Here is a 19,070-nt window from a genome sequence, read left to right as displayed (position 1 = left end):
TACACGCTTCCTTCTTACTCATGGATGGTGTCCTCTCAGCTCAGCCGCGCAGATTCCCAAGTGAGCTCAGGCCAAAGGGAACATCCAATGTAGTTGATTGTTGCGGTCCGACCCGCAGTCCGCAACCCCCCTTCCTTTATAACTGAATGTTGGAATTAGTAAAGGGGGGCCTTGAGTTGATGTTAAAACAAAGCCCAGAATCATTGTTTTTTTTTTTTTTTTTAACTTTGCTCAACTGTTTCTCTAACATGAACTCATGAGCTACCCAGCCAAGGAAAGCCATAATACACAGCTTTACATAAAACACCTTCTCTTTCTTACCAGTTCTCTGCCATGTCCCCATCCAGACCCCACGACCCTCTGCCCACTCAGTTGCTAACTCTCCCCAAGGCAGGTCCTGTAGATGGCTTCTCCCCAGCCATGCAAGAGGGCCCAGCCAAGAAAAGATTGAGTACTTCTATGTGGCAAACACTGTAGTCGGTGCCATCCAGAACACAAAGAAAGCACAACAGGACATGGTCTGACAGAGTTGATCAAGTATACAGCTCTGTGACAGAAGGGGGAAGAGGGTTGTGTGGGATTGGAGGCATAAGAATGTAAGAATGGGGCTGGAGAGGTGGCTTCGTCATTAAAAGGTTTGGCACATAAGCACAAGGAACTGGGTACAGATGTCTGGGACCCAAGTAAAAACCCAGGCATCCTAAGTAAAAACCCAGGCATCCATCATCCTAGCACAGGGGAGACAGGGATAGGAGATCCCTAGGCTCAGAGCCCAGCCAGTGTAGCCAAACTGGTGAGTTCCAGCTGCCATGAGAAAGCCTGTTTCCAATAAAATGGAAAGTGATAGAAGACAGTCATAGTAGTCTTCTGCCCCCCCCCTCTCTCTCTCTCACATACACACACACACACACACACACACACACACACACACACATACACACACACACACACACAGAACAAGTAGCCAATGCACATTGCCATTACTGTTAATGTGCGTGGATAACTATAGGGGAGGGGGAGGGGAAGGGGGAGGGGGGGATACAGACAGGACCCAGAAGACTGCAGGATCAAGCACAGCAGCGGTCACCTGAAACACTTGGGGCACGTCTACTCCATCACAGACATCTGGTCACAGGGTTAGCACGTCCCCATGAACTCAACAACAACAGTAACAATAACAACAACAGCAGCAACAACACAATAACAACAGTGTTGAGAGTTGAGGTCCTGACCTCGGAGAGTTAGCCAAATGATCCCAATGATAAAACCCTGACCAAGGAAGCCAGGGACAGGGTGAGGGGACAACTGTGGAATGCAGACCTCCTGCCCAGACAAACAGCACACACAGAACTTCGCAGAGGGACCAGAGACAAAACGCAAGTCTCCAAGAAGGAAGAATGTAATAGACATTCGCGTCTTCTCCACAGTGGCAAGCCAGCATGTATTCAATGCTGAAAACATTTCTGTTTTCCTTTTTGGTTTTTTGAGATGTCGTTGCTCTGCATAGCCCTGACTGGGCTGGCCTCAAACACAGAGATCCTCCTGCCTCTGCTTCCCTAATACTGGGATCAAAGGTGTGCGCCACCACTGCTCAGCTCTGAAAACATTTCTAAGCGACACAACCTACTGGCAGACCTTTGGTTTGGAGCCATCAGGACCTTGATCATTGTGACTTTCAAAACTGTAAGGGACATTTCAGTGGAATGATGGACACTGGATCCCGTCTGCTGTCCATACAGTGAAGTTAGGGGACTGAAACACTGGATCTTAGAGCTTTATTTTTCAAGAGTTATAACTTATTTATGTATATATATGTGTGTGTGTGCACATACATACACACACACATACACATAGACACAGACACATACACACACACACATGCACACTCACACACGTGCAATCACACACGCACGCGCACACAAGACCTCTAAGGCCAGAAGAGGGAGTCAGATGGTTTGCAGCTGGATTTGAGGCAGTACCGAGCCGAATGATGTGAACGCTGGGAACCAAACCCTGGTTCTTTAGTAGAGCAGCACAGCTTTCTAGTTATCTCGCCAAGCGCAAAGCATTAGAAACAAAGTTATTAGACACAATCTACAGATTACTAACTGGAGATCGACCACATTGGTTTCACTATAATGCTATTCACAGAGCCTGGGCCGAAGGCCACCTTTGGCCTGATGGTACCCTGGTCAGTCAATAACAAGTTAGCAGCTATTGACTGACTGTCTATTTAATGAACAACTCTGTGCTGCTGATGACAGAATGGCGAGAAGAGGGCAGTGGGGGCGGGACCAGAGAAAGATATCAGGACACAGTGAAAGGAGAGAGGAGCCTTGGAGGACAGGAACCCCAGGGTGGACTTGACTGGTTCATCCATGAGTGTGGCAAAGCAAGTTACAGGGCAGCTGAGGCTACACTGAGAATCCCTGGCTCAAAAAAAAACCAAAAAAACCAAAAAACAAAAAAACAAAAAAACAAAAAACAAAAAGGAAAGGAAAGGAAAAAAAGGATATGTCCAGCATACATGCACACATGTACACGTGCACATATACACACGCACATGCATGCACAATGAACAATTATCCAGAGTACTTTTAATTTACCATTAAGGCTCATTGACAACTATAAGGTGAGAGGACGTAGATAAGACTCAGATGACAGCAACGGTCACCTGAAACACTTGGGGACATGTCTACCCCATCACAGACACAAGGACTACCTGGTCACGAGAGATAATGAATGCATATCTGCTTGAAAGCAGAGAGCTCTTTGGAACACAGAGGAGCAGTTGGAGACATCTATTATCCCAGCGTTACTAACTGGCCTCAACAGCCCTGAGAGGTTGACCCCATCCCCCATCCCCTCTGCACAGAAACTGACTCAAAGATGCAGGGTCCAGGTCAAACCAACTGGGTGTAATCAGACTCCATCCCAGGCTTTTGCCTGATAGAAAACTATCTTCTTCTCACTGATGGGATGAGACCAAGGAGGCTCTGACATGATAGTGTACCACCTGGAATGAGGGGCTAGGAGATCATAACTCAGGAAGAGACCAATAATCAAGGAGAAAACCGGGTTGGAGTCTCTTGTTTAAACCCCCAAATAAAGCCTTACCTAATACGTGGATTTTCACAATTAATCTTGACTGGCAATTACATGGGATATAGAACTGCTAGGGAACCAAACCTCTTGGGAACGCCTCTGAACGGTTATCTGGACCTGCCTAGAGGTTCATCCTCTGTTTGGACATTGCCCTTCCATGGGCTGGAGCCCTGGACTGAGTAGAGTGAGCCCAGCTTCCATCTCCCTAGGCTTTCTGACTTCCGTAGCTCCCGTGCCCACTGCTGTACTTTCCCCATCACGGCGGACTATCCCCCGAACCGTAAGCCAAAATAAACCCTTCCTTCCAAAGCTCAGTTCCGTCTGATAGTTTGTCACGGCATCAAGAAAAGTTACTAATCCAGGGAGCTACTCTGAAATGCCACGATCTCAGAAGCCAATCAATCTACTGCTGATCAGTGTCCGTTTGGGATACTGATCCAGTTACCAAGTAATCCAGCACATAGCTGACAGAAAAAAGCAGGAGAAACTGCGGTAAAGCTTTAAGCTTGTCTGGCTGCTTCCTCACCACACCCCTGTGCTTCCATAAAGGATTTGACAAAGGAGACTGGTAAGGGGCTCAGAGAGGGACAAAAAGGAGAAAGGCAATCACAGGTAATAAAACAAGTCATTACTGGGCCGGCCTTGATTTGCTTCTTATCTTCTAAGACCAGAGAGGGCCACAGGGCTGGGCTGGTGGGGGATCTTTAATGGTAAGTTGAAAGAATGAGGGCTTCCCCCACCCAGTCTTGAGCCTGCATAAATTCTCTAAATGTTTACTGATTCCCTTTTATGGAGATAGCTGAAGAGACCAGAGCAACAATACCAGGAGATGCTGATCTATTTCATATCTTAAAAAGAAAAAATTACTCAGGGTCTTCGGTACTGAGCTCATGTTCAAGATAGGTTTGCCAGAAATCTAATTTGGGATGAGTAATTTAATTTGGCTACTGCAATTAAAAGTGGTGCAGTATTTGTGTTTTAAAAGGAAACCATGTTAGATGTGTCTAATCTGATCAGATGAGTATCAGAGCGAGGTGGCATTGTATCTGGAGCAGACAGATACTGCACTGATTTTTTTTTTTTTTACCTAATCACATGGGAGACGGATAGCGTCCGAGCAGGTAGGTACCAGCAGCGAGTACCAAGAGAACAGAGCTGCCCAGCTGGAATTCCCATGCCCATGACACCATCTCAAGCCCATAATATTCTTCACGGGAGGAAAACTGGGGGCCTTGAGTGGACAAGAGATTTGCTCTCACTCTCAGAACTGCAGTCCAGTCCTCCATACTCCGGTGTGTGTCTCTAGCACATGTGCTCTTTGTAAGATGGTGTGTAGACAGATGTCGGGGCTGGAGATGGAGCTCAGATGTGCTTGTCTATCCTGCAAGAAGCCCTGGTTCCTAACCCAGCAGCACAATGTTGTGTGGCCGCTCGTCGGTTAAGCTCGGCACTCAGGAAGATCTTCTTCTACACAGCAAGTTCAAGGGCAGCCTGGGCTACGTGACTGACACATTGTCTCAACAAAACACCCGCTACTGTAGGGCTGGCATTGTTCTTGCTGTCTACTTAAGCAAGACACAAGTTGTCAGATGCCGCCTGCCAATCTCTCTGTCCATATATATATATATATATATATATATATATACACATATATGTATATATATTATATATACACGCACACATATGTATACATATGAATATATATATATATGTACAAATATACACACACACATATACATATAGACATATTTTGAGAGCCCCGTATGGCAAGCTGGCTTTGAAATTTTGTACATGCATGAAACTGATCTTAAACTTGTAATCCTCCTGCTTCCTCATTCCAAATGCTGAGACTACAGGCTTGTACCACCATTCCCTGGCCATTCTTAATGACTGCTCCAATCACCCTTAAACCCGAACTCATGAAACTTGACATTAAGCACATTCCAACCACACGATGGTCAGAAAAAAACCAGTGTGTTTTACTTTTGGAAAAGCTATTAGCCTTAAGGAGTTCTAAATATCAGTGGATGTGACAGCAAGTGTTATCAGGGTCTCAATGTACTTTGATCTAGGACAATTAGATTGTAAAGGAAAAACTAGATAAAATATCTACACTCTATCAACTTAATACACGTATCTGAAAAACAAATCCCCTTTTATGTTGAGTGAGGGGGATGTGGTGGTTTGAATGTGCTTGGCCCAGGGACTGGCACTATTAGGAGGTGTGACCTTGTTGGGAGTATGTGTGGCCTTATTGGAGGAGGTGTGTCACTGTGGGGCTGGGCTTTGAAGTGCTATGCTCAAGCTCTGGCTAGTGTAGAAGCAAGAGTATACTCCTGGCTGCCTTCAGATGAAGATGCAGAACTCTCAGCTCTTTCTCCAGCACCATGCCTGCCTGGGCACCTCTTGCTTCCTGCCATGATGATAATGGACTGAACCTCTGAAACTGTAAGCCAGATCCAATTAAATGTCCTTTATAAGAGTTGCCTTGGTCATGGTGTCTCTTCAGAGAAATAGAAGCCCTAACTAAGACAGAAGATGAAACAGTCCAAAATAAAAATGAGACAGGACACCAAGAGACAACTTACACACACTCTCATCTCTTTGATGGACTCAGGGGATTTTAAGATCCTAGAAAAAGGGATGAGCCTGGGTTGCTGAATGATGCTCTGTGAGCTCTGGTCCTTGGATGATGCTCTGCGGGCTCTGGTGGCTGCTGCTCAGGACCACCTAACATGGGCTGGTATTGGTTATCTTAAATTTACTTAAGTTAGAGTCTGGAATTTTGTTTCCTTAGCTAGTGTGACTAACACACACACACACACACACACACACACACACACAGATGAAAAAGCACCAAACTTTGTCTGATGTACAATACCACAGTGAAATTGTGAGGCAATAAACCCCTTACATGTATTGACTGTGTGTGTGCTTGAGCGAGCACCTGCTCATCCGCAGCACGTGTGGGGGTCAGCAGACAATTCGCAGGAGTCACTCTCTCCTTCTGCCCTGGGGTCCTGGGTTGAATTCAGATAATCGAGCTTGGTGGCAAGTGCCTCTACCCTCAGGCCACCCCTCTGTTACTTTAAAGCAGGATTCAAGCAAGAGTTATATTTTCCTTTTTAATAATCATTTAAATCGTTAAGTTAGCACACAAAGTGATGGGTTTCATTATGACACGCTGGTACATTCACGCCTTCCCGCACCCCCTCTTTCTGGTTCCCCTTCCATCCCCCAAAAGGTGCCTCTTTCTCTGTTTTTATGTAATGGTGTATTCCATGACTCTCTTCCTCCTCCCCCTCTGCTTCCTTGTGATATTTTCTTTCCTCTTGCAGTTTCCTTCCTATGTTTAAAAAGTATTTGTATGTGAGTGTGTGTGCGTGAGTGTTTATGTGCTTGTGTGCAACAGCACGCACTCATGTACGTGTGCACGCATTATACATACAGAGGCCAGAGGTCACCATCAAGTGCTCTCCTCAACTGCCCCCACATTCGTTTTTTGAGACAGGGTCTCTCACTGAACCCTGGGCTGAGCAGCTGGCCAGGCTAGCTGACCAGCAAAGCCCTGGTACCCTGTCCTCTCTGCCTCTCACTGCTCATGAGATCGGAACTCAGCTTCTCAGGCCTGCCCAGCAACCGTCATGCCCACTGAGCCGCCCTTCCTGCCTTTGCATGTTTTCATCCGATGGATAATTCACTCGGGTCAAAGAATGATCACAGACTGTCTTCCAACCCTCTTTCCTGTGACATTTATCTACTGGAGAAACTCAGGTCCCATGGAACTTCCTGGTGGCATCCCTGTGGTCTCTTAACATGTCCCCTTTCTCCGCTTTGCCTTTAAGCTGAGAGTCCGTTCTGTCCAGTGAGCTTTGGTGGCTCTCTGCCTTCCTAAGAATATTTCAGGCAGTCTTATGATTTTTACAGCCAGACCCAAACCAGTAAAGCATAGCAATTCCTGCTCCTCGGAACGCAGGCCTTCCTAACTCGTCTAGTCCATCAATTTATTAAACCGCAGCTCTGTGGGCTGCTCCTGAAGGCAGCCATGGTTTATGCTGTTTCAAGCCAGGAAGGTGCGGTGGTACCTGCGGGCTAATTTGTTCTTCCAAACACTTTCCTTCTGCTTGCCTCCCTCCCTCGACCCTCTCCTGCTCTCCTGCCTTCCCCCTCCCCCTCTCTCTTATCACTTCCTTTCTTCTTTTTCCTTAGACGGGGCCTCAGGGTCTTAGAGAGGAGGAGGGCAGGAGATGGTCACTCAGTAAACTGATTAGGGTACAGCATAAGGACCCTGGGTAGCCTTCACCTCTCTGTAGCCGAGGCTAGCCTTTTACTCCTGATTCTTCTCCTGAGGGCTGTGGGAAGTGGAGACAGGATCATTGGGTTGCTCAGTGGCCAACCTAGCTCCAGGTTCCATGAGAGACCTTGTCTCAGAGGAGTAAGGCAGACAGAAACAGAGCAGGATACCTGATACCCTGCAGTGGCCAACCTATCTCCAGGTCCCATGAGAGACCTTGTCTCAGAGGAGTAAGGCAGACAGAGATAGAGCAGGATACCCTGTGTACACACGGATGAATGCACACACACACACACACACACACACACACACACACACACACACACACACGCACCAAAAGAAGTATGAATGAATAACATAGCTTTTCATACCTACACCGAAATAGCAGTAAAATCAGTGCTAATCATTTAAGACATATCGTGGGGGCTGGAGAGATGGCATAGTGGTTATGAGCATGTACGATAACTATTCTTGCATGTCAACTTGACTATAGCTGGAGTTACCTAAAACCCACCCCAAATGGAGGTGGAAACCCATATGGGGTTTTTATTTAATGTGAGGTGGGAAGACGCACTTTTAATCCAGATCTTTGGGGTAGGCGATGCACATCTAATGTAGGCCACACCCTGTGCAGGATGCCTAGGTAAGGACATGGAAGAAGGAAGGGGTTTTGCTCTTTCCTGATCGCTCTACTCTTGCTCTTATTGCCAAGGGCAGTCCTTCATTGGCAGGAGCCTACGTCTTTGGAATCTCAGTATATACTGAAGACCAGCTGAGACCAGCATTGCGAACAGAACAACTCCTGGATTTTTGGACCTTCTGAACATAGGCAGCCATTGTTGGGTTAGCTGTACCATACATGGATGTGTGTGTATTTATATCACAGAGCATATAGGAATCTAACACCCATTTGTGGACTCCAAGAGTATGTGCACACATGTCGTACACATACAATCAGGACACACAGATGCATACAAAATAAATAAAATCTTTTTTAAAAGAGGTATTTTGTTTAACATGAAAATAGGATTTTGATGGTGTTTGAATTTTCACCTTTTTTTATCATCCTAACCTTGAACGTTTGCACCCAGTTGTGTAGCGCGGCATTTGGTTGTCTACGTATCCATGGGCCCAAGCAACATTCTTGGGCTTTGGCTTATGCTGAGAGAGTCTCATTTCTGAAACTAATGCTGTCTGTCATGCTGCTTCCTGACTTTATTCCCGTGGTGTTTTTCCATTGAAGGAACAAACACCCCCTTTTCCTTGTAGCCCAAATAACCACTCTTTTCTTTTCAGAACGAGTTCCCTTTGTTTCTAAGCAATATTCAATTGATAGACTTTCTATGCCGCTACATGTGGCCTTTAATAGTCTGATCCAACGTTAATTCATTTTGGTGAGGCCGAGATGATGTCTTGCAAATTGCTAACAGGGTATCCAAATTATTTATTGAATAATCTATTGATTTTCAATGACTGCTTTGTGATTTATTAAATTATTTACTCAAGGGTTTTCTTCCAGAACAACCTGCCTCGTCTGTTCTCCCAGGGCCAGGGGTGCTGTGGCCTTTAATTAGAAAGGGTTCGTACTGGACTTCACGTTTGGATTAAAAAGTGTGCGCCCACGTGTGTGTCTCTATGTGTAGGTCTGGGTGTGTGGCTGTGTGCGAGTGTATGTGTCCCCTTAAATCTGGGGCACATCTGGATGTGGAACAAGTAAGCTTTGTCTTTCGCCTGCTTGCCCTATCAAGAGCAAGTTCATCTCCCTGTTGTTGAAGCACTCCCTGGATGGTATCAGGACCTCCATCTTTGGGAATCTAATGTAAACTGAAGACCAGCTGAGATATCCCTCCTCATGGACTATGGAACAGGAATCTTGGCATTTTTGTCAGGAGACAGCCATTGTTGGATCACAGCGACTGGGCCTCTACTGTAAGTCCCCATACATATTCATTTTATCAGTGCTGTTCCTATAGAGAACCCTGAGGACGACCACAGGGTCTCACAGGCTGGCCCAGAACTCACGATGCTTAGCCTCCCCCAGTCTGGAGTAGGCTGGCTTTGACCTTGCTGCCACTGAGAATGAGACCACCTGGGGTGGAACCTTGGACTTAGATGGCTCTATTGTTCTGTCACCCACTGCTGCTCTTCTCCAAGACACTGCTACCTACTGAGAAGCCCTTGAGATATTCTGGAGACAGCATCCATAAGATTGGCAAATGGCCTACAGGCTGGCAACAGACATCAAGAATGGATTGGTGGGGGACGCCCCACCCCACCCCACCCCTTTATAAGCACAGACTCTTAGTAAACTTCGGGCCTTGATCAGAAAAAACTGTCTTGGTCTCCATTATTTATCTCCTGTTTCCTTCTATATAGCTCTGGCCTCCCACTCAGGAACCCAGTTAGTGTGGCCACAGGCGGTCTACAACTGCATGTATCAGGATGACCTCCAACTCAGAGATCTGCATCCTGAGTGCTGGGATTAAAGGAGTGCACCACAAGGGGCTCTCGTTCTCTCTGTGATAGTTACTCTCCAGGGTATTGTTTTCTGACTCTGTGGCTGCTAAAATGTAAAGAAACAATGCTGAAGAGTCCCAGTGCTGTTGGGACCTTATTAGTCAACGACACCCTCAGTGTTTGCTCAGGAAGAAGAACGCCAGAATCCATACCATCCATCTTCTTACCCAGGGAATGCTTATCTACACAGATTCCCTTCGGAGCAGTTCACAAAAACTAGGGATGCAGCTCAGTGCACAGCAGTTGCCCGGCATCCACAAGGCTCAATCCCTGACAACAGCAACACTAAGTGAGAAGTTCAAGGCTGCAGAGAGCGCTCAGTGACTGAGAGTACACACTGCTCTTTCAGAGGACCCATATGCAGTGGCTAACAACTGCCTGTAATTCAACTCCAGAGGGTCTGAGGCCCTCTTCTGGCCTTCACAGGCACCTGCACTCATGTGCATAGGCCCACATATAGAAACACACAATTAAAAATTAAGTAATGAAATTAAAAATGAAATAAGCCTTTTTTGAAAAGTTAGAAGTTCAGCTGATTGATTGAGAGCCCCGTTAGAGGAGTGGACAGAGGACTCGGCAAATAAAGGCATCAGCTGCCAACCCTGTCGAACTGAGTTCAATTCCTGAGACCCACTGGGTGGAAGGCGAGAACTGACTCCTGCAGGCTGTCCTCTGACCTCCACACATACCTTGGCAGGCATGTGCCCCCCCCCCAAGAAAATAAACATAATAAAAAATAAAATGCTACTAATACCTCAGGGTTTCCATTGCTGTGAAGAGACACCATGACCAAGGAAACTTTATATAAAGGGTAATATTTAATTGGGGCTGGCTTACACGTTCAGAGGTTCAGTTCATTACCACCATGGCAGGAAGTATGGCAGTGTCCAGGCAGGCATGGTGCTAGAGAAGGAGTTGAAACTTCTACATCTTGATCGGAAGGCAACCAGGAGAAGACTGACTTCTAGGCAGCTAGGAGGAGGGACTTAAAGCGCATTCCCACAGTGACACACTTCCTCCAACAAGGCCACACCTACTTCAATAAGGCCACACCTCTTAAGAGTGCCACTCACTGAGCCAAGTATATTCAGACCACCACAATTAATGAAGTTACTCTATAGTTTATGTAGCCAATTCAAATGCAAAACAAAAATATAATACACACACACACACACACCACCACCACCACCACCACCACCAGGCCTACATTGCAGAGATGCAGTCTCCCTGGGTTACAGCAGGATGCATACATATTTCACTGTTGAAATCCATTTGCTAAAACTTTTATCTAAGATACTCACATTCTGAAGTGAGATGGCATAGCAGTTCCTCCTGGAGACTTGCCAGGGTTTTTGGTTTTTTAAAATATATATCAGGGTTATATTTGCTTGGAGAGAAAAAATAATCTGGAAGCTTTCCATTTTTTTCCCCATGTAGAGCCCAGAACAGCTTGTGTAACATAGGACTTCTCTGATTCTCGAAGGTTTAAAGGGTTTTTCTAAGGCCTTTTCAAGCTGTAAAGTATTCCGCCTGGCACTGGTGTGCGTGTTGTATGTATACATGTGCGTGTGTGTGGTATTGGTCCTTAGGGATATTACTTGTATTCATTTAATATAACAGGACAGCAGAGATGATTCAACAATTAATTGTATTTTATTCTTGCAGAGCACATACTTGGGCAGCTCACAACTTCTGAAACTCCAGCTCTTGGGGATTCTGTGCCCTCTGCTGGCCTCTTAGGACATGACATGCACGTGTATGTACACACACACACACACACACACACACACACACACACACACACACACAAACAATCTTGGGGCTGGAGAGATGGCTCAGCAGTTATGAGCACTGACTGCCCTTCCAGAGGTCCTGAGTTCAATTCCCAGCAACCACATGGTGGCTCACAATCATCTGTAATGGGATCTGATGCCCTCTTCTGGTGTGTCTGAAGACAGCAACAGTGGACTCATATAAATAAATAAGTAAATAAATAAATAAATATTAAAAACATAAGTAAAAAGTCAATCTTAAAGAGGAAAAACCAGACACGTAAGATAACTAGTCCTTTGAGGGCCCATGGGCCATGCCACTAGGTGGGCATGGAATTGTTGAGGTGGAACATGATCAGATCCCGGGAAGCTCAGAGATTTGAGTCATCTGGAGTTCACCCTCAAACTAAGGTGACCACTGTCAGTCAGTCACATAACAGCACGTGAAAAGCCCCTCCACGCTAGGCATCGCAGTAGCCTTAGCCTTCAGCCAACGACCTTCCCTTCCTGGGTAGTCTCACGTCCTTCCCCCAAATTAGATAATCCTTGGTTCACTCTAAATAAAGTGTATGTGTCCAAATTCATCTCCAATAAAGGAATATGAGCAAGCTAAGATGGTCTCAGAGCTGCTTCATTAAAGATGGACACAGAGGAGCCCTTTGCCAAAATGAGAAGCAACACTAGGAATCCGGGGAAAGGTCTCTCTCTCAGCACTCGCTCCCAACCAGACCGAGATCCAGCTCATCCCCCATGCCCCCAACCCCCTCCCCAGATCGCCCCTTCTGGCTTGGCAGGAGACATAGACTGTGGACCCCTGTCCTAGCCATCCTGTCCTTCCTGAGCTGGTATACCAGCAGCGACACCCCCCCCCCACTGCCTGATGAGAGGTGGAACACTAGACCACAGTCCTTAACAAAATGGCTTTGTTATAATGTACAGCTTCCCTTTCTCCCAATAACCATCAGTGAATACCCAAAAAGAAGTAGTGTACAGAAGAAATCAAATTCCTAGGCTTTAGCTCCCAAGAGTTTCTCTGTTAGAGAAACATAAAGAGGCCACAGTGGGTACCGAGAGGGAGGGAGGGGGGAGAGCTCAGAGAACACTGGGCATTCTCATGGAGGCTTAGCTTGTCAACCACACCTTCAGTAGGTGGACAAGAAGCAAGCCTGGCAGCCCTCTGAATCCATACAAAGATCCTTCAAGCATCCGTTCAATGGGCATCTCAGCTGGGCCACACCCCGTCCTCCACAACAAGGAAAGCTTGTCCCTCCAGGAGGATTTTTACTGCAGGGTCCCTGGACCACGTTGAGGACGCTTCAGTGTGGATGCAAATGAAGTCTCTGTCCGGTATATCACAGGGATGGGTAGCTTTAACTGTCCACTTGACACAACCTGGAATCTCTAGGGAGGAAAGTTTCAACGAGCTGTCCTATTGTCTATATTGGGTTAGCCTGTGGAAATGTCTATGGGCAACTGTATTAATTAAGTTGATGCATGTGGGAAGACTCACCCTGCCATTCCTTAGGTGAGCAGTCCTGGACTGTATAAGAACAGGAAAATAAGCAAGCCAGGCATAGGCAAGCAAGCACGCATGCTTTTGTCTTTCTTTGCCTTGATCATGGATGTGGTGGTGCTCTTTGTCAGCTAGCGTGTTAACCACCAGGACAGTTCTGCATGAAGGGAGAATCCTTGAGACCTTCTCTAGTTGCAGGGATCCTGGACTTCATTCCTTCTACGGTGCACGGGTATGAGCAGCTTTCTCTCCCCATCCACAGGACAAGGGAGTTGCTTCAGAACCAGCTATGGTCACACAGGAAATGACCCTTGGGGAGAAGGTCCTTGTGGCTAAGACAGGCTGAGCATGTGTGTCAGAGCAGAAGGGAGAACACTGTCATGTCTGCTCTGGGGGTTGCTGGTGGGCATTTGGGTTTTCTTTCCTTTTTCCTCTTCACGTTTATATGTTGTGCAGTGTGCATAGGTGATTGTGCACACGCGTGCGCATGGATCTTCAAGCATGCCTGGCATTTTACATGGGTTCTCGGTTCTGAACTCAGGCCCTCAGGTTTGTATGACACGCGCTTTTAACCCCGAGCAATGCAGCATCCACACCCAGACCCGTACCCAGCTGCTACTTTTTAGAGTTTGGGGGGTTTTATTCATTACTCATTGCCGTGGCACACACAGGGGAGTCAAGGCACACACGGGGGCAATGTGCAGATCTTCCGGCCTCTCTTTTCCACGGAGCTCCCAGAGATTAGCCCATCCTGCTGGCCACTGCTTGGGGATTTTTCAGGGTCCTAAGAGACATCCTTCTTTAGACATCATACAAGGGCTGAAGAGATGGCTCAAGTGGCATAAGCATGAGGACCTGAGTTCAAATCCCTGACAGCCACGTGAAAGTCAGGGCATGGCTGGTGTGTGCCTGCAATCCAAGACTGCTGTGGGAGAGACAGGAGGGAGGGTCCTTAGAGCTTATGAGGAAGTTAGTCTTGCTGAATTGGTGGGCTCCAGGTTCAGGGACAGATCTTGTCTCCATAGACAAGGAGAGAGCAATCTGGGAAGACACTTGAAGTTCACCTCTGATGCACACACATCAACATACTCACACATACACAGAGAGAGAGACAGAGACAGAGACAGAGACAGAGACAGAGACAGAGACAGAGACCTGGTATATGTGAGTATATGTTATAGAGAACACATACAGGTTAGAGAACCACCTTGGGGATCGATCCTCACATTTTGCATTATTTGAGACAAGGTCTCCGAGGAGCCGTATGCACCCGGCTACGTGGCCCGTGGGCTTCTGGGGAGAACCCTGCTTCCACCTCCCAGCGAGCCTAAGGAGCACTGGGACCCTGGACAAGCACTGCAGCATCTGGCTTCTACATTCGGGTGCTGGGAATTCAAATTCAAGTTTCTCATGGCTGCCCATCCAGGGCTTTATCCAGACCTGCCTCCCAGGACCTTTGGGAGATAGCTTAGTTACAGGAACTCACATTGCTCAGAGACCGCCCGCTGGTTGCTGCTGCTTACGGTGGACATATCCCTTCCTTCCTGGGGGTGGGGGGGCGGAGGGTAGGCAGAATCTTCAAATAAAACCCATCTGAGTATCCACACACATGCACACTTTTCCCATCCATGGTGCCATACCATAGAACTGAAGGCCAGAACAATGCGGGAGGGGGGTTTTCCTTTTCTAAGATCACATTAAAGATGAAATAGTGGGAAAGGAGAAGCTGTGGGCACGCCTTTTCATTTGACCTACTTGAGCATTTCGGGCTCCTTCCTTGCCTCCGACGGCCTCGTCAACTGAGCATTCTAAGTTAATGTCTGGAAAGAGAATGTCTCCTCTCGAAAATGAATTGGATTTATCAAAACATTTGTGGGGGAGTGAATTTCCCCACAACCGTAACCTTTACATTCAGTCGAGATGTGACTATAAAAAACTCTTGGTCTCCAAGCAAGGTTTCATAAGGCATCATATTTTCCGTTTCGAGTCGCACAGGTAACTCCCATCTCCAGGTGGTTCCCCACCTCCAGCAGCACCCATCCCTAGGGTGGCTTGCAGAGCTAATACAAAGAGCAAGAACAGCATGGTGGCCCTGAGGTGCGTTCTTCGTCACTCTCAAGTCCCTACGGAGCCCATACCTCTGCACATTCACTGACCCTTTCTTAGTTCTGAAACAGAAGTGATGAAGCTAAGGAGAGGGGCTCTGTTCTTCCCGTCCTTAATCTGGGAGCCGTAAATCAAGGCACTCTAACTCTCTAGAAGCTTTTGTCGGCCAGAAAGACCAAAGTCTCAGCTTGGAAAGGGACTGACAGCATCCACGGCTGGTGCCGCCGATGACGGCACAGTGAAGGCTGTGGGATCTCTGGGGCCTTTGAAGGTCAGCCCTGCCCCTCGCCCTGGCCTACCCTTTCTGCTTTCCCGTTGACCACCACGAGTTCCTACTGCCCTGAGTTCTACCACCCCATGCCTGGGAGTCAAAATCAATCCTTCATCCAGTCTTTATGTCAGTAACCAGAAAACCAACCAGTACAGTGCAGATGGTCAGGGAAACCCAGCTGTGTGGCCTGGAAAACCAAAGCCAAGAAAGGTCCCTCATCCCCCGGGATCCTCAGAACTGAAGAAAGGAGGAAAATGGGATGTGGCAGGTGGCCTTGGGCCATTGAGGACCTGAAGGGACTGAAACACCTGAGAAACAGACTCACTGCCACCAAGTCTAAAAACCCTTTTTTTTTTTTCTGGGAATAACACCTACTTTTTAACTTAAAAATATATGCCACATAAACTTTTCTATATTAATGTCCCTCCCCAAATGCATTCTAATAAAAACACTTTAATTTAAAAAAAATCCATAAACACTAAATATTTTAGTACGTTTATTTACCTTATCCCTAGGAGAGCTAACTAACCAGGGGCAGACAATTTATTTGGAGTGAAGAGAGTTAATTTGCTGGATTAAAGATTCACAGGAATTCAAGGAGGTGCCAGAGTCCGAGATATATGACACTAATAAAAGTAACATTTATTGGACCAGCCACCGGGCTAAGCACTTGATTGGATTACCTCAGTAAAGCAGTAGCTATTCTTATCCCCATTTTATAGATGTGGTTATAAATGAGAGACTTCATCACAGCCATTTAATCTTCGCCAACCCAGAATCCCGAGTTCACTGTTTACTCTGGCTATAAAAAGGGTTGAATTAGCAAATTAGAAATGGAAGGCATAGTTAGCTTAGCAGATTGACGATCCGACAGCCCCAGGCTTGCCGAAACCCAGATGTTCCCTGCTGCTGCCAATGGGACTTCCTGGGAGAGCTCTGCTGATAAGTACACTGGCCAGGAGTGGGGTCTGTGCCTGCCATGCAGGCAGAAGAACCTGAGGTTAACCCCAGCACTGATGCGGGGCCTTCTGTCACCCCCAACCTCTGCACTTGATCAATGAACGTTCTACTCTCATTGGCTAAGAGGCTTTTAGAGAAAGAAATACAGAGCAGACCCCCAAGCATCACTGCAGAGACGGGATGGCTGGCCCTGCGCAAGTGGCTTGGGTTCCTCCAATCTATTGTTTTGTTTCTGTTTCTCTCTCTCTCTCTTTCATTCTTTTTCTTCCACTATGTGGGCTGTCCTGCAACTCACTCTATAGACCAGGCTGACCTTGAACTCACAGAGATCCATCTGCCTCTGCCTCCCGAGGGCTGGGATTAAAGGTGTGCGCCACTACACCCGGTTCACCTGCGTCTTTTTCTTAACTTTGAATAGGACAAGATTTTTATTGCTCTTTCCGCACCTTCCAGTCAATGGTCCAAACTGCTGACCTAATTGTACAGTTTCACTCCCTCAAACACAAAATGTTTTCTGCTCTGGTGCTGGGGACAGGACCCAGGGTCTCCAGCACGCAAGGCAAGCCGTTCTGTGCTGCTTCCCAGGAGGACACACGGCTTAGACACTAAAACAGAAAGCGCCCGGGAGACCAGCATCCTCCAGCCTTGTTGGGGGCAGTTTCCACTTGGTACTGAGATTGAGTTCCAGCAACTACTTGGTTCTAACCGGTTGACTCCATGTTCTCTGTGTGCAGCCCAACCAGGCTCCCAAGCCTTTCAGATACCTGTAGGATGGGAGGGAGATGGGCACACGGAGGAGCTCATTCGCGATGTCATTTTCCTGGTTCTTCCTGTCTGCATCCCGCTGTGGAGCCCCTTGACCTAGAGTTCCCATTCAGATCCTCTGTACTCTCTTCCTTTTGGACCAGGTCTGGAAACAGTCCCATGCCCTTGCTGGCGGGGGATGCCTCAAGTCTCCCTTACTAGATTTTCCTTGCCTTGCCATTACACCATTATCCAGCACTTGCTACATGATAGAACCCCTGGGCAAAACAGCATAAATATTCGATCAAAATCAGTCACAGTGTTAGAGAAATAATGTAAGCAACTGAGTCCATCAAAAGGAACAACTAAGGGGTCTCAGTTGGTAGATAAGAGCAATCACATAGAATTCCCAAGTCCACGGCTTGTTCCCTAGCACCATATAAACTAGGGTTGGTGGCATGGTAGAAGCACTTGGGAGGCAGAGGAAGGAAGATTGGAAGTTCAAGGGCATCCTCACTACACGGGGAATTTGAGCTACAAGGACCTTGACTCGAACAACAAAACAAAACAGCAGCAAACAAAGCGCCGACTCTGAGGATGTGGTGAAGAACTGTCGTCTCTTGCTAAGCCAGGAGTATAGCTTAAAGTTAAAGGTGGAAGTGGAGAGGCGGCCCCAGAGATTAAGAGCATCTGCTGTTTCTGCACAGGACTTGGGCTTGGTTCCCCCGGCACACAGCCCTCTGTAACGTCAGGTCCAGGGGATCTGATTCTGACCTGCTCAGGTATGAGGTACGCACACACGCACACACACAGAGGCAAAATACCTATACACAGAAAATAAAGAAATCTTCTAACGTTGAAGGCTCTGCTTATACATAAGACCCTTCAGGGAGATCCTCTGAAAGGCCAAGCAAAGAACGATAGCCATGTGCCTGTTCTCTAGAGGGAGAAAGCAATGTCTCCTAGCCAAAGATGACAAACACTAGAGATGTTCAGACCCTCTGGGACTCACGGTTCGGGGAGTGTGATATAGCTGGGCCACACTGTAGACCCAGTCAGGGAACAGAATGTGATGAATTCCAATGTGCCCCCCCTTCTCTGTTCTCCCAGCTCAGAAAGGGTCTCCTAAAGTCCAGGCTGGCCTTGAACTAACGATGAAACCGGAGGATGACCTTGAACTCTGATCCTCCTGCCTCCACCACCAAGTGCCAAGATGGGGCTGCCATGTGCACGCAGCTCCTTTTCTTCTTTTTCATTTAGCCTGGTAGCACAGCTCTGAGATGGCACCACCCACAGTCAAGCTGAATCTTCCCTTCTCAGATATACCTCTCAGGAAATGTCTTCGCCGGCATTCACACAAGAGTCTCCAAGCTGATTCTACACGGCCATCGAGCCGACGGCCATGATTAACCGGCAGGGCATGGAGAGGTGGCTCGGCAGGTTAAGAGCATGTATTGCCTTAGCAGAGGGCCAGAGTTAGGCTCACAGAACTCACACCACAGCTGCCTAGAACGTCAGCTCTAGAGGATCCAGCACCCTCTTCTGGCAGCTATGGGTACTACAATCATGTGCGCAAATCGAGACACACAAGTTGACACATAGATATAAATTCTTCCTTCCTTCCTTCCTTCCTTCCTTCCTTCCTTCCTTCCTTCCTTCCTTCCTTCCTTCCTTCCCTCCCTCCCTCCCTCCCTCCCTCCCTCCCTCCTTCCTTTCTTTCTGGTTCTTTTTGAGACAGGGTTTCTCTGTATAGCCCTGGCTGTNAACTCACTCTGTAGACCAGGCTGG

General features: G+C 47.3%; 1 protein-coding gene across 4 annotated transcripts in view; it reads right to left on the bottom strand.

The window, feature by feature from the left end:
- Nucleotides 1-19,070, bottom strand: part of Trerf1 (transcriptional regulating factor 1) — a 225,493-nt gene that overhangs the window by 114,880 nt on the left and 91,543 nt on the right. The gene's annotated exons all lie outside the window — the stretch shown is intronic.

The sequence above is a fragment of the Mus caroli genome, chromosome 17 (assembly GCF_900094665.2).
Source record: "Mus caroli chromosome 17, CAROLI_EIJ_v1.1, whole genome shotgun sequence".
Classification (NCBI taxonomy): Eukaryota; Metazoa; Chordata; class Mammalia; order Rodentia; family Muridae; genus Mus; species Mus caroli.
This window is presented reverse-complemented; position numbering and strand designations above follow the sequence as displayed.